The 15,121-nt window shown below is 39.8% G+C and overlaps 1 protein-coding gene across 7 annotated transcripts in view; it reads left to right on the top strand.

The window, feature by feature from the left end:
• LOC115156990 (astrotactin-1) overlaps positions 1-15,121 on the top strand; it is a 277,551-nt gene that overhangs the window by 249,083 nt on the left and 13,347 nt on the right. The gene's annotated exons all lie outside the window — the stretch shown is intronic.

Below are 15,121 nucleotides of genomic sequence, written 5' to 3' on the forward strand. Positions count from 1 at the left end.
GCTAGCATTTCGATGGCCATAACGAATAGATATGGTGACAGCGGACACCCTTGTTTAACTCCTCTTGATAATTCAAAACTCTCTGAGAAGTAGCCGTTATTTACTATTTTACACCTGGTGATGCTATACAATATTTTTACCCATTTTATAAGAGAATTAGCGAAATTGAAAAAATCCAGGCAGTTATAAATAAAATCTATTCCTAGTTTATCAACTGCCTTTTCAAAATCCGCTATAAACACCATTCCTGGCTTCTTATGTGTTTCATGATGTTGTATTATTTCTAGTAGTTGTAGTACATTATCTCAATGTATCGTCCATGTAAAAAACCTGTCTGATCAGGATGAACAATACCTGGTAAAACCCTTTTAATTCTGAATGCTATGCATTTTGCTAGTATTTTGCATCACAACATTGAAGTGTAAGGGACCTCCAGTTTTTTTTAGATAGACTGGGTCTTTATATTTGCCATTTGGGTCTTGTTTTAATAATAGAGAAATCAGACCTTCCTGCTGAGTACCTGACAGACTACTATTTCTATAGGAGTAGTTAAAATAATCTAACAATGGAGCATTTTGTATATCAAAAAATACTTGCTATACCTCTACTTTTATGCCATCAAGCCCTGGGGTTTTTCCAGACTGAAATGATTTAATATCCTCAAAGTTGTTCCTCTGTAATTTGGCCTTTGCACTGATCTTTCTGTACATTTGTTAATTTTCCATTTTTTATATTATTTGGAAAGAATTCCTTACCATAATCTTCATTCATTGGGAAAGGATGAGACGGAAAAGAGAACATCTGCCTAAAATAATTTGCTTCCTCTCATAGATGACTCCATCTTCAGTAATGAGTTTCTGTAAATTTGTTTTGTTAGCGTTCCTGTATTGGAGATTAAGGAAGAATTTTTTGCATTTTTCTCCATATTCCATCCAGTTTGCTTTATTTTTGGAATAGATTACATTAGAGCATTCTTGCATAAGTAAATCAAGTTCTTTTTGTTTTTCCTCTAACTTATTTTGTATCTCTGTAGTATCGTTTTTATTGCTATCTACCTGTACTATTAGTTCATGGATTTCCCTTGTTAGACTTGTTTCTTTAGCCAGAAACTACTTTTTTCTTATTGATGTCAATTGAATTGAATGTCCCCTGAAGGTACATATAAAGGTATCCAAAACAATAAGGGGATTTCCTTAACCTATATTATACTGGAAAAATTGAGTTATAAATGATTTTGTCTTAGTTAAAAATAAGTTGTCCTCCAGTAAACTTTGATTACATTTCTAATATCCCCGTCCACGTGGAAAATCTATAAGAGTTATGGGAATGCCAACTAGATGATGATCCGATCACATTCTGTCTCCTATTAAAACTTTTTTAACCTTTGATTCAAGAGAGAAAGAGACAAGAAAGTAGTCAAGACGACTAGCTTGATTAAGTCTCCTCCATGTACAGTGGGGGAAAAAAGTATTTGATCCCCTGCTGATTTTGTACGTTTGCCCACTTACAAAGAAATGATCAGTCTATAATTTTAATAGTAGGTTTATTTGAATAGTGAGAGACAGAATAACAACAAAAAAATCCAGAAAAACGCATGTCAAAAATGTTATAAAATGATTTGCATTTTAATGAGGGAAATAAGTATTTGACCCCTCTGCAAAACATGACTTAGTACTTGGTGGCAAAACCCTTGTTGGCAATCAGAGGTCAGACGTTTCTTGTAGTTGGCCACCAGGTTTGCACACATCTCAGGAGGGATTTTGTCCCACTCCTCTTTGCAGATCTTCTCCAAGTCATTAAGGTTTCGAGGCTGACGTTTGGCAACTCGAACCTTCAGTTCCCTCCACAGATCTTCTATGGGATTAAGGTCTGGAGACTAGCTAGGCCACTCCAGGACCTTAATGTGCTTCTTCTTGAGCCACTCCTTTGTTGCCTTGGCCATGTGTTTTGGGTCATTGTCATGCTGGAATACCCATCCACGACCCATTTTCAATGCCCTGGCTGAGGGAAGGCGGTTCTCACCCAAGATTTGACAGTACATGGCCCCGTCAAATGATGTGGTGAAGTTGTCCTGTCCCCTTAGCAGAAAAACACCCCCAAAGCATAATGTTTCCACCTCCATGTTTGACGGTGGAGATGGTGTTCTTGGGGTCATAGGCAGCATTCCTCCTCCTCCAAACACGGCGAGTTGAGTTGATGCCAAAGAGCTCCATTTTGGTCTCATCTGATCACAACACTTTCACCCAGTTGTCCTCTGAATCATTCAGATGTTCATTGGCAAACTTCAGACGGGCATGTATATGTGCTTTCTTGAGCAGGGGGACCTTGCAGGCGCTGCAGGATTTCAGTCCTTCACGGCGTAGTGTGTTACCAATTGTTTTCTTGGTGACTATGGTCCCAGCTGCCTTGAGATCATTGACAAGATCCTCCCGTGTAGTTCTGGGCTGATTCCTCACCATTCTCATGATCATTGCAACCCCATGAGGTGAGATCTTGCATGGAGCCCCAGGCCGAGGGATATTGACAGTTCTTTTGTGTTTCTTCCATTTGTGAATAATCGCACCAAATGTTGTCACCTTCTCACCAAGCTGCTTGGCGATGGTCTTGTAGCCCATTCCAGCCTTGTGTAGGTCTACAATCTTGTCCCTGACATCCTTGGAGAGCTCTTTGGTCTTGGCCATGGTGGAGAGTTAGGAATTTGATTGATTGATTGCTTCTGTGGACATGTGTCTTTTTTACAGGTAACAAGCTGCGGTTAGGAGCACTCCCTTTAAGAGTGTGCTCCTAATCTCTGCTCGTTACCTGTATAAAAGACACCTGAGAGCCAGAAATCTTTCTGATTGAGAGGGGGTCAAATACTTATTTCCCTCATTAAAATGCAAATCAATTTATAACGTTTTTTACATGCGTTTTTCTGGATATTTTTGTTGTTATTCTGTCTCTCACTGTTCAAATAAACCTACCATTAAAACTATAGACTGATCCTTTCTTTATCAGTGGGCAAATGTACAAAATCAGCAGGGGATCAAATACATTTTTCCCCCACTGCATATCTCACTAGGTCGGGGTTTTTTAGTCTCCAAATATCCACAATGTGTCCATAATATTTGTGATTTCCTTAAGAGCACAGTGACGATAGTTTGTAGAGTGATTACCTTTACGGTCCACTGACGGTCCACTGAGTCGGTCCACTGAGTCTCCTACTATAATGATTAGATCATTTGTTGCCTGTAAATTCAATAAATTGGTATACATGTTTTCGAAGAAGTGTGGATCATCCTGATTTGCACCATATAGATTAATGAGCCAAATCTCTTTTTTGTCCACTTTCATATTCAAAAGGATCCACCTTCCTTGCGAATCATTCCTGACTATTTGCACATTCAGATCGACATTTTTGCTAATTAATATCATCACACCCTTTGAGTTCCTTTGTCCATAACAGAAAATTATTTCACCACTCCATTCCTTTTTCCACGCAACTTCATCTAAGGATGTAGAGTGAGTTTCCTGTAAACAGTATATGTTATATTCCTTTTCTTTTAGCCATGTAAAGACTGATCTTTTTTTATAATCTGCTAAACCATTACAATTATAACTGGCTATACTTATTTCACCCCTTACCATAACTAGATACTATTCTCAGTCTAAATTGACCATAATTAGTGCTTGTAAAGTTACTACCATCAGAGGTATTGTGAAGGTCAAAACTAGAGCTTTCTGATATTTAGGATTCAAGAAATAGCTTCTAGCAATATTTGTTTTATTCCCTTGCCTGTTTGCCTGTGAGCCAATGCCACATATGTTAGAAAATTGAGACAAGATATTATGTGTGTAGCAAATCTGAGTAGGTTGATGTGTATGATATTGGATGTGATATAGTGAGAGTGTGTATGATGTCTGTATAAGAGTAAGACTATAATGTGTCATGTCCAAATAAATAATAACTGCCAATTTGCATGGTTGAGTGTCTGTGTGTAACATGTAGTGCATATAGCCTTAATATTCATGATGATAATTGTAATCCATATCGTATCACCATCATAGTTCCATCATAATTACCTTTAACATAATTGAAAAACAAATCCCAGCATTTCCATAGCAATTGACACATGATCATGGAAGAGACCTTGCATTACTCTAGAGACGGCTTCACTACAGTACAAATGTATTGAGTACAATATGTTATTATTCCCCAATGCCCCTATTCTGATATATTCCCCTTGCTTATTGTAAACATATATAAACTTGTAGACAAATACATAAAAAGATAGACAAACAATAAACACATTCAATTATAAAACAGTTCTCAACAATAGAGAGAGAGGAAGAAAAGAGAGAGTGAGAAGAGAGCGATATCAGGTGTGTGTATGTGTAAGCAAGCATGTAATTGAGTACGTTTGTGTTCATATCCACTTCATAATGTTCAAATATTTTTACAGTTCCCATACCTTCTTATTTTTTCGTAACCTGAAATTTAGTACAGCCACGGTGTTATGGAGCTGTCTCGGAATAGCTGTCCATCTATAAAGAGTTTGTCCACAATGATAAAGGCATGCTTACCATTCTCCCTTTGTTGTCTTTGTACCGGATACAGTCTCTTACAACATTCGTTTATCTCCCTTGGAAATTGGTCATTGAGACCGAATTTGGTCCCTTAAATGAAATGCTGGGCAAAAAGTAGTGGTGCAATGAATCACAAAAGTCATGGTTCGGATCGGATCACGGTTCTGAGTCATGGATCGGATCATTTTTCGGATCAGCAAAGAAAGAAATGAGACAAATGTAACTTTGCTTTCCATTTATTACTGAAAGAACACTTCAAGCAAGGAACTTTTCAATGTTTAAATAAAATATAAAAAATAAAATATTAAATTCTCAATTGTTAAATTAAAGTGCAATATGAGGCATGATACCGTCTTCCTTTGAACAATAGTGAATGAAAAAATTGCCTGTGTCAACATCATCCAAAACTGTTAAGAAAGCAAAGCAGAGCTGAGCTTATAACTTTAAATTATTTTTCAAAAAGATGAGGATGTCTACATTGTCTGGGGAGAGGGTAGACCTCTTTGCAGTCACTATGTCCCCTGCCGTGGAGAACACCCTCTCGCTAGGAACTGAAGTGCCAGGCACAGCCAGGTAGCATCTTGCCATCTTGGCAATGTGAGGGTATTTACACTCATTGCTTTTCCACCATGCCAGTGGATCACCATTCATTGGAATGCCGCTTGTTGCCTTGTAGGATGCCACCTCCTCTTTGATGGTGTTGGCAAACGTCTTGCCTGTGTCCTTGCCTGCAAAGGTCTCTCCGAAAAGTTCCTTCATGGCCAAATTATTTTGTGGAAGAGATGCCTCTGAGTCTGCTCCTGTTGGCTCTGTGGCTTGACCCTGCAGAAAAAATGACATGATCTATTAAACTAATTATTTATTTTCATATTTCATCGAACTATAATTGTGGCAATAACATTTAATAAAAGCCATTATTATTCCAAATCAAAAATGGATGATTCTAATAGCAATAGCTTAGACTAAGATTAACCTCTTACATCTACACGTTCCGCTAGCGGAACGTCTGCTCCAATATCCAATGATGGGCGGGGCGCGAAATTCAAACTCCTCTAAATCCGAAAACTTACACTTTTCAAACATATGACTATGTTACAGCTATTTAAAGACAAGACTCTCCTTTATCTAACCAAACTGTCCGATTTCAAAAAGGCTTTACAGCGAAAGCAAAACATTAGATTATGTCAGCAGAGTACCCAGCCAGGAATAATCACACAGCCATTTTTCAAGCTAGCATATCATGTCACATAAACCCAAACCATATCTAAATGCAGCACTAACCTTTGATGATCTTCATCAGATGACACACCTAGGACATTGTGTTATACAATACATGCATGTCTGTTCAATCAAGTTCATATTTATATCAAAAACCAGCTTTTTACATTAGCATGTGACGTTCAGAACTAGCATTCCCACCGAACACTTCCGGTGATTTTACTAAATTACTCACGATAAACGTTCACAAAAAGCATAACAATTATTTTAAGAATTATAGATACAGAACTCCTCTATGCACTCGATATGTCCGATTTTAAAATAGCTTTTCGGATGAAGCACATTTTGCAATAATGTAAGTACATAGCCCGGCGTTACAGGGCTAGCTATTTAGACACCCACCCAGTGTAGCCTTCACCAAAATCACATTTCCTATAAGAAAAATGTTCTTACCTTGCTTGTTCTTCATCAGAATACACTGCCAGGACTTCTACTTCAATAACAAATGTAGGTTTGGTCCCAAATAATCCATCGTTATATCCAAACAGCGACGTTTTGTTCGTGCGTTCTAGACACTATCCCAACGCTAAATCTCGGCCACGAGCATGACGCAAAATATGACAAAAAATTTCGAAATATTCCATTACCGTACTTCGAAGCATGTCAACCGCTGTTTAAAACCAATATTTATGCAATTTATCTCGTAGAGAAGCGATAATATTCCGACCGGGAATCTGCCTGTCTGTAAACTGAGGAAAAAACCGAAAGCCGGGGGCGGGGCGTGTCACGCGCCTAAGGCTTAGTCCATTGACTGACCACTCAGCATTTGCTCTCGTGTGCTTCAGCCAGGGCTTTGAATGACATCATTCCTGTTTTTCCCGGGCTGTGAGACTCCATTGTTGACGTGAGAAGTGTCACGTAAGAGCAGAGATCCTTTGTAAACGACAGAGATAATAAAGAAGGGCAAGAAATGTTCAGACAGGGTACTTCCTGAACAGAAGCATCTCAGGTTTTTGCCTGCCATAGGAGTTCTGTTATACTCACAGACACCATTCAAACAGTTTCAGAAACTTTGGAGTGTTTTCTCTCCAAAGCTAATAATTATATGCATATTCCAGTTTCTGGGCAGGACTAATAATCAGATTAAATCGGGTACGTTTTTTATCCAGCCGTGAAATTACTGCCCCCTAGATGTAACAGGTTAAACTGCAGAATATTTATTATTTAAGTAACTCACTCATTTCTTTTTTTACCTCTTCGGTGGCCACACTCTCAGTGGTGAGATCACTGTATATCCTCCGGCGTAGGGCAGGGTCTAGGTGAGACAGGGACTTGAACAGACAGGGACTTGAACCTTGGATCCAGTGCAGTAGATCTATGAAGGTAGTCCTATACATTAGGGGGTTATCTGGGGTTCAGGTCCTCTCTAATGGCAGCCTTGACATCTCTAGTGATGATGCTGTCTTCCTCACTTGGGGCCATGGATTGTAGAATCCTTGTTTTCAGAGATAGGATCATGGACACAGACGGTGCAGTTTCAGTGCTCAATTTTGATATTTTCATAAAGATCTGGCACAATCTTCATAGTGAAGTGGGTGAGCGAGGGGATTTCGTAGCGTGGCTCAAGCAGTTTCACCATATTTTTAAACCCTTTGTTTTCCACAATAGAGTATGGCCTCATGTCTGCAGTGATAAACATCCCAATAGATTTGGTGATGGCTATAGCCCGGTCTGATTCTACAGCAAAGGGCTGCTTAAAGAAGTTGTCTCTTGGCTGGGTGATGACACTTTAAAAATGTGGCTATGCTCGATGTATTTCCATGATCATACGGCCTTCTTGTGGCACAATGCCTACACACCGTAATGGTGTTGTCCACCACCCTTCTTCCGTCATAAATATTGTCTTGGAAAGCCAAAATGCTCAATTTTATGAGACTTAAATGAAGCAGGAGGCTTTTCCATTTCTTCACCTCCTCCGCTAGCCATGGCTGTCACTGTTCTTTTGTCTTCTTTGCTTTTTGCAACGCAAGGATCCAGGATTGATTCGTTAGGATTCAACATGCCCCGTTCACATGAACAGTACACACAACTGCATTTTTCAAATAATCAAATCAACCTTAAGGCTTCGGAGTAAAACACAGGACACATCTGTCTTGTCTTTATCTTTTCACTGCAACTCTGCATCGCGATTTAGGGAATTATTACTTTAAAAAGTAACAGCATCAGTAAAACTGTATTTCACACTATGATGGTTAAACTTTACAATTGATCCGCGGTTCACATGCGTGCCGAACCGTGGGGGGGTGATCTGTACAGATCACGGATCAACTACGGTCCGTTACACCACGAGCAAAAGGCAAACTCTGATGGAGCTTTCATTGATTCAGATGGCTCATTCATCACAAAACCCACTTATATTGCCAATACCTTTAATGATTTTTTTCATTGGCAAGATTAGCAAACTTATGCATGACATACCAGCAACAAATGCTGACACTACACATCCAAGTATAACAGCTCAAATTAGGAAAGACAAGCATTGTCATTTTGAATTCTGTAAAGTGTGTATGGAAGAGGTGAAAAAAGTATTGTTGTCTATCAAAAATGACAAGCCACCGGGGTCTGACAACTTGGATGGAAGTTTACTGAGGATAATAGCAGCTGATATTGCCACTCCTACTTGCCATTTCTTCAACCTAAGCCTACTAGTGTGTGCCCTCAAGCCCGGAGGGAAGCAAAATTAATTCCGCTAGCCAAGAAAAGTAAAGCCCTCTTTACTGGCTCAAATGGCTGACCAATCAGCCTGTTACCAACCCTCAGTACACTTTTAGAAAAAATAGTGTTTGACCAGATACAATGCTATTTTACTGTAAACAATTTGAGAACAGAATTTCAGCACGCGTATAAGGATGGACATTCAACAAGCACGGTACTTACACAAATGGCTGAGAGAAATTGGTGATAAAAAGATTGTGGGAGATGTTTTGTTAGACTTCAGTGTGGCTTTTGACATTATCGATCATAGTCTGCTGATGGAAAAATGTGTTATTGCTTTACACCCCCTGCTATATTGTGGATAAAGAGTTACCTGTCTAACAGAACACAGATGGTGTTCTTTAATGGAAGCCTCTCCAACATAATCCAGGTAGAATCAAGAAGTCCCTAGGGCAGCTGTCTAGGCACTTACTTTTTTCAATCTTTACTAATGACATGCCACACTTAATGTGTTGTGAAAAGTGTTATGAAATGTAATGTCATGTAATAATAAAAATGTGTAACTGCCTTAATGTTGCTGGACCCCAGGAAGAGTAGCTGCTGCCTTGGCAGCAGTTAATGGGGATAATTAATAAATACAAATACAAATCTTTACATAATTTTGCTTCTGATCAGTTTCCTTGTTGGCAGGCTATTCAGCTCAGTTGTTACAGGTCACTTCAGTTATTTTCAAAATGTTTCATTTATTCATTGAATTTCTCTATGCCTGTGCTGAACAGTTAGCAAAGCACTTAATTATTTCTTCAGAATATCTGTTGAAGTTTATCGCAAAATATATCAGGTTCAGCTTTGGTAATTTAAAAATACAATTTCATCTCTGTATGTTCCAAAAAGGAAACTGAATTGTACATGACTTTAAGGTCCTGAGCGTTCTGGAGCAGGTTTTCATCAAGTATCTCTCTGTACTTTGCCTCTATCCTGACTAGTCTACCAGTCCCTGCCACTGAAAAACATGGGAATGGCGCTAGGTTTTCTGCAGACGTGACGCTTGGCATTCAGGCCAAAGAGTTCAAAATTGGTTTCATCAGACCAGAGAATCTTGTTTCTCATGGTCTGAGAGTCCTTTAGGTGCCTTTTGGCAAACTCCAAGCGGGCTGTCATGTGCCTTTTACTGAGGAGTGGCTTTTGTCTGGCCACAATACCACGAAGGCCTGATTGGTGGAGTGCTGCAGAGATGGTTGTCCTTCTGGACCGTTCTCCCATCTCCAAAGAGGAACTATTGAGCTTTGTCAGAGTGACCATCGGGTTCTTGATCTCTTCCTTGACCAAGGCCCTTCTCCCCCGATTGCTCAGTTTGACAGGACGGCCAGCTCTAGGAAGAGCGGTGGTTCCAAGCTTCTTCCATTTAAGAATGATGGAGGCCACTGTATTTTTGCAGACCTTCAATGCTGCAGAAATTTTTTGGTACCCTTCCCCAGATCTGTGTCTCGACAAAATCCTGTCTTTGACATCATGGGTTGTTTTTTGCTCTGACATGCACTGTCAACTGTGGGACCTTATATAAACAGGTGTGTGCCTTTCCAAATCATGTCCAATCAATTAAATGTACCATAGACTGTGGACTCCAATCAAGTTGTAGAAACATCTCAAGGATGATCATTGGAAACAGGATGCACCTGAGCTCAATTTCGAGTCTCATAGCAAAGGGTCTGAATACTTAGGTAAATAAGGTATTCTGTTTATTATTTGTAATAAATTTGCCCAAAAAATTGAAAACCTGTTTTCGCATTGTCATTATGGGGTATTGTGTGTCGCATGATGAGGAATTGTTTTTTATTTAATCAATTTTAAAATAAGGCTGTAATGTAACAAAATGTAGAAAAAGGAAAGGGGTCTGTATACTTTCTGAATGCATAGCCATGGATACACTTCATATATACAGTACATTTCTTATAGGTAGACACAATACATGTATTTCACAGATACAGTCGCTAGTGAAAGTCTAAACACCCCTTGCACTCATTTCACATTTTGTTGCCTCATAATGAAATCTAAAAAGGAATTACATTTGTTTTTTTTCCCCGACCGATCTCCACAACCTACTCCACATTTTCAAAGATTAAGAACATTTAGAGAAAATGTTCCAAATTTAATGAAAGATTTATAAATATGTCTTGATTACGTATGTTTTCCAACCCCAGAGATTTTTTATTTTAACTATGCAAGTCAGTTAAGAACAAATTCTTATTTACAATGACGGCCTACACTGGCCAAACCCAGACAACGCTGGGCCAATTGTGCACCACCATATGGGACTCCCAATCACGGCCGGTTGTGTTACAGCCTGGATTCAAAACAGGTTGTCTCTAGTGACACCTCAAGCACTGAGATGCAGTGCCTTAGACCACTGCGCCACTCGGGAGTTAATACTTGGTGGAAGCACCTTTGGCAGCCCTTACAGCTGTGAATCATTTTGAATTAGATTCTCAACTCTTAGGGCAACATGTCACAAAGCGCTGTATATATACCAGCCTAAAACCCCAAAGAGCAAGCAAAGCAGATGTGGACGCACATTAAATTTGGTTCGGAATTATTGATGGACATCAATATTAAAACCTTCTCTTTTGATCCTGACAAACGCCCCAGTCCTTGCCGGTGACAAGTATACCCATAACATGATGCTGCCACCAAAATACTTGAAAATACAGAGGATCAACAACATTGTATTCACTCTACATTTCTGGTAAACATTAAATAATTGGGAGAAAGAAGAGAAGGAGGGGAAGAGAGAGAGAGACAGAGGGGTCAAAGAGAGGGAGAGAGATGGAGAGGGGGATTAAAGAATAGAGGTAGAAAGAGAGGGGATGGAGAGTGAGATGAGGGAGAGACGAGGGAGAAAAAGGGTGACGGTGGTGAAAAAAGAGGAGGGAGAGAAGAAAATAAAAGGAGGGGATAAAGAGGACGTAGAGGGAGAGAGAGAGAGAATGAGAGAGAGAGGTAGGCAGGGATAGAGGAGGGAGAAAGAGAGAGAGAAGAGAGAGGGGAATTAGAGAATAGAGAGAGAGAACTGACAGATGTGAATTCAATTTACTTACAGTTGAAGTCGGAAGTTTATATACACCTTAGCCAAATACATTTAAACTAAGTTTTTCACAATTCCTGACATTTAATGCTAGTAAAAAGTCCCTGTCTTAGGTCAGTTAGGATCACCACTTTATTTTAAGAATGTGAAATGTCAGAATAATAGTAGAGGGAATGATTTATTTCAGCTTTTATTTCTTTCATCACATTCTCAGTGGGTCAGAAGTTTATACACTCACTTCGTATTTGGTAGCATTGCCTTTAAATTGTTTAACTTGGGACAAATGTTTCATGAAGCCTTCCACAAGCTTCCCACAATAAGTTGGGTGAATTTTTTCTCTCCTCCTGACAGAGCTGGTGTAACTGAGACAGGTTTATAGGCCTCCTTGCTCGCACATGCATAATTTGCATAATTTCCTTCCACATGATACCATCTATTTTGTAAAGTGCACCAGTCCCTCCTGCAGCAAAGCACCCCCACAACATGATGCTGCCACCCACATGCTTCACGGTTGGGATGGTGTTCTTCGGCTTGCAAGCCTCCCCCTTTTTCCTCCAAACATAACGATGGTCATTTCGGCCAAACAGCTCTATTTCTGCTTCATCAGACCAGAGGACATTTCTCCAAAAAGTATGATCTTTGCCCCCATGTGCAGTTGCAAACCGTAGTCTGGCTTTTTTATGGCAGTTTTGGAGCAGTGGCTTCTTCCTTGCTGAGCGGCCTTTCAGGTTATGTCGATATAGGACTCGTTTTACTGTGGATATAGATACTTTTGTACCTATTTCCTCCAGCATCTTCACAAGGTCCTTTGCTGTGTTCTGGGATTGATTTGCACTTTTTGCACCAAAGTACATTCAACTCTAGGAGACAGAACACATCTCCTTCCTGAGCGGTATGACGGCTGCATGGTCCCATGGTGTTTATACTTGCGTACTATTGTTTGTACAGATGAGCGTGTTACCTTCAGGCGTGTTACCATGTTGTAAGAATTTCTTGTGTCATGCACGAAGTACATACCCTAACCGACTTGCCAAAACTATAGTTTGTTAACAAGAAATTTGTGGAGTGGTTGAAAAACGAGTTTGGAGTCAAACAAAACTATAGTTTTTGCAAGTCGGTTAGGACAAGTAATTTTTCAAACAATTGTTTTCAGACAGATTATTTCACTTATAATTCACTGTATCACAATTCCAGTGGGTCAGAAGTTTACATACACTAGGTTGACTGTGCCAACAGCTTGGAAAATTCCAGAAAATGATGTCATGGCTTTAGAAGCTTCTGGTAGGCTAATTGACATAATTTGAGTCGATTGGAGGTGTACCTGTGGATGTACAGTGGGGGGAAAAAGTATTTGATCCCCTGCTGATTTTGTACGTTTTCCCACTGACAAAGAAAGGATCAGTCTATAATTTTAATGGTAGGCTTATTTCAACAGTGAGAGACAGAATAACAACAAAAAAATCCAGAAAAACGCATGTCAAAAATGTTATAAATTGATTTGCATTTTAATGAGGGAAATAAGTATTTGACCCCCTCTCAATCAGAAAGATTTCTGGCTCTCAGGTGTCTTTTATACAGGTAACGAGCTGAGATTAGGAGCACACTCTTAAAGGGAGTGCTCCTAATCTCAGCTTGTTACCTGTATAAAAGACACCTGTCCACAGAAGCAATCAATCAATCAGATTCCAAACTCTCCACCATGGCCAAGACCAAAGAGCTCTCCAAGGATGTCAGGGACAAGATTGTAGACCTACACAAGGCTGGAATGGGCTACAAGACCATCGCCAAGCAGCTTGGTGAGAAGGTGACAATTGGTGCGATTATTCGCAATTGGAAGAAACACAATATAACTGTCAATATCCCTCGGCCTGGGGCTCCATGCAAGATCTCACCTCGTGGAGTTGCAATGATCATGAGAACGGTGAGGAATCAGCCCAGAACTACACGGGAGGATCTTGTCAATGATCTCAAGGCAGCTGGGACCATAGTCACCAAGAAAACAATTGGTAACACACTACACCGTGAAGGACTGAAATCCTGCAGCGCCCGCAAGTTCCCCCTGCTCAAGAATACATATACATGCCCGTCTGAAGTTTGCCAATGAACATCTGAATGACTCAGAGGACAGCTGGTGAAAGTGTTGTGGTCAGATGAGACCAAAATGGAGCTCTTTGACATCAACTCAACTCGCCGTGTTTGGAGGAGGAGGAATGCTGCCTATGACCCCAAGAACAACATCTCCACCGTCAAACATGGAGGTTGAAACATTATGCTTTGGGGGTGTTTTTCTGCTAAGGGGACAGGACAACTTCACCGCATCAAAGGGACGATGGACAGGGCCATGTACCGTCAAATCTTGGGTGAGAACCTCCTTCCCTCAGCCAGGGCATTGAAAATGGGTCGTGGATGTGTATTCCAGCATGACAATGACCCAAAACACACGGCCAAGGCAACAAAGGAGTGGCTCAAGAAGAAGCACATTAAGGTCCTGGAGTGGCCTAGCCAGTCTCCAGACCTTAATCCCATAGACAGTCTGTGGAGGGAGCTGAAGGTTCGAGTTGCCAAACGTCAGCCTCGAAACCTTAATGAGTTGGAGAAGATCTGCAAAGAGGAGTGGGACAAAATCCCTCCTGAGATGTGTGCAAACCTTGTGGCCAACTACAAGAAACGTCTGACCTCTGTGATTGCCAACAAGGGTTTTGCCACCAAGTACTAAGTCATGTTTTGCAGAGGGGTCAAATAGTTATTTCCCTCATTAAAATGCAAATCATTTTATAACATTTTTGACATGCGTTTTTCTGGATTTTTTTGTTGTTATTATGTCTCTCACTGTTCAAATAAACTTACTATTAAAATTATAGACTGATCATTTCTTTGTAAGTGGGCAAACGTACAAAATCAGCAGGGGATCAATTACTTTTTTCCCCCACTGTATGTTTTAAGGGCACAGTATGTTTTACATAAGTTATCTTGTTGTTATTAGTTGTTATTAGTCCTCTTAACACTTTCCACATTGGATTTCTATTTGCCATTTATTTTTCAACTGTTCTGTGATGTTTCACAACATTTCTGAACCTTTCTATTCTCTTTGTTCCTACAGATTGTAAATATAAAATAAACGTTTTTGCTAAAAGTTTTATTATATTATTGATCGATTGACTATGACTTTTCAGATCGCCCAGTAGTGATAACAAATGATCTAATGATTCTGCCTCTTCGCAGCAAAATCTGCAGAGCTGGGAAGGTTGTATCCCCCATATAAATAGCATTCTATTGGTTGCAAGAATTCTGTATAATAATTTAATTGAAAAATAATAACTTTTAAATCCGGCGTCGTTTTGTGTGTCATTTCATAAACCATGTGCCATGGAATTGCAGTCTATATGGCACGGCTGTCAATTTGTTGGTCCTTAAATGAAACTGGTATACTTTTTTTATTTATCACAATTTTCTTTAACCAATTATGGTCTTTAATGCAGGGCCGACAGACAATGTATTCACTTAGGCAGCAAATGTAAAGACTTTGCAAGGGGAGTGTAG

This window comes from Salmo trutta, chromosome 21 (assembly GCF_901001165.1).
Source record: "Salmo trutta chromosome 21, fSalTru1.1, whole genome shotgun sequence".
Lineage (NCBI taxonomy): Eukaryota > Metazoa > Chordata > Actinopteri > Salmoniformes > Salmonidae > Salmo > Salmo trutta.